Source organism: Lipotes vexillifer, unplaced genomic scaffold (genome assembly GCF_000442215.2).
Source record: "Lipotes vexillifer unplaced genomic scaffold, Lipotes_vexillifer_v1.1 scaffold1108, whole genome shotgun sequence".
NCBI classification, from domain to species: domain Eukaryota; kingdom Metazoa; phylum Chordata; class Mammalia; order Artiodactyla; family Lipotidae; genus Lipotes; species Lipotes vexillifer.
The window spans coordinates 25,321-27,430 of NW_006770064.1; positions in this window are offsets into that span (position 1 = coordinate 25,321).

Sequence of the window (2,110 nt, forward strand, 5' to 3'; positions counted from 1 at the left end):
GGGCCCGTGAGCCATGGCTGCTGAGCCTGCGTGTCTGGAGCCTGTGCTCCACAACGGGAGAGGCCACAACACTGAGAGGCCTGTGTACTATAAAAATTAAATTCAGGACTTGCTTACTTATCACTTTTACACTTTCAATCTGAAAACTTCTTCACTATTTTTTTTGCCACCCTACTCCAAAGACTGTGCCAGCCTAACAGCTATAAATCTTTTTGTTCCATTTTCTGCAATAGTTTCCAGGCTATAAAAAGTCTACCACACTGCTTATGGGTCTAATTTACGGACTCAATAAATATGCCCCATCAGTTGATTGACAACAGTGAATTCATTAATTTCTAGCAGAAATTTTAGACAAAAGGGTCAGCTCAGGATTCCTATTCTTGGATGAAGGCACAGTGATGCCCTATGCATGCTTTGCTCCGGATCCACTAGTGGTGATCTCATCATGTCACTTGGTGTCCAGTAGAAAAGAGATTGATATGATATTTATAATTATTATAGATGTCCAAGCCTCATTGTGGAAGGAAAAAAAAAGTATTAGAATTTTAAAGTTATTTTAGCTCTGCATTCTCTGTCTGTTGGGTCCTCAAAAACATCTTGGGTTTGACTGGCTCAAAAATATATTTAGATCTGATTGATCAAAATAAGGCGAGCTGGTTTCTGTTTTTATTTTTTAATATCCAGTGTGCCTGATGTGGGATTTTTATAAGAGGTTCAAACAAAGAGAAGCAAATATCTATTTTAACTAATAAAATATCCATTAAAAAAGTTAAAGAGGTTCATTATAGCTCTGATCTCATTCCATTAAAGAAATTATTAAAGATTGCTTCAGGATGTGGCCAAAGTAATGAAGTGCTCAGAGTAATATCTTATAAACGTCATTCTTACAACTGATGGCTTCTGAGTAGCCATTTTAAATATTAAACCTTTTAAACATCTTTTTTGAATATTTATGATTTTGGGAAAGAGACTCTACTTATTTAGTATGTATCCCCTTGTACATTTGTATGAATGTATGTTTTTTGTTTTTGTTTTTTTTTGTGGTACGCGGGCCTCTCACTGTTGTGGCCCTCCCGTTGAGGAGCACAGGCTCCAGACGCACAGGCTCAGCGGCCATGGTTCACGGACCCAGCCATTGCACGGCATGTGGGATCCTCCCGGACCGGGGCACAAACCCGCGTCCCCTGCATTGGCAGGCGGACTCCCAACCACTGCGCCACCAGGGAAGCCCTGAATGTATGTTTATACATGTGGTTTATGTGTGCAGGGCACTTAAATAATCAGGCGATTCAGGTTGATTCTAATTCCATCAATGTACACTTGGATTTGGGACAAATAGATGTCACTAAAACGTGCCCAGCTTCACACTTCTGGCAGCCTTCTTTTATATATTTAATTTAGTTCTTTCAAAATATCACCAAAAAAAGGTCACATCCAAATAAAAGATTTGTAAATTTCATGAGAGCAGAGACTCATAAATGTTTTGCTATGTTTTGTATACTCTCAATTCCAAGGAGGGTGCCTGGAATATAATTTAAGAATTAAAAGGGCAGGGTACAGAATAATATTGCCTGAATGGGAATCTAGCATCATCACTTACTTGCTGTGTAATGTTGGGTACATTGTTTAACTTGTTCATGCCTCAGTTTCCTGAAACATAGAATGGATCTGATGTCTGCTTCTATGTTTGTATCTAGGCTGTATCTATTCCATGATCATGTCAATTACAGCAAGATCCTGTATATGTCTAATTGGATCATAAACTCAATCTAAATTTTACTTTTCTCCTACCAATTCATAGCCCATTTGAAAATTTCACTTTGAAATCTACCTCAAATCCTTTTCTTGAACACTGAAATAACTGATCTACTAATCTTATGTGGTGTGGGTTTTGTGTTACCCTTATTCTACCCCCCTTTTATGTCCTCATAGTAGTATACAAACACTTGGAACTTTTAAGCTGAATAATGTGTGTTGTGTGTGTGTGTGGGGGGTATGTGAGGAGAAGGAGCAACTGTGCTTGTTGGTGTGGTGTAACAATACTCTTTCCTCTTTTTCAAATCAGTGTGGGCATGAATCTGCTCAGATAATAGAACATGTCAGTGTCTTG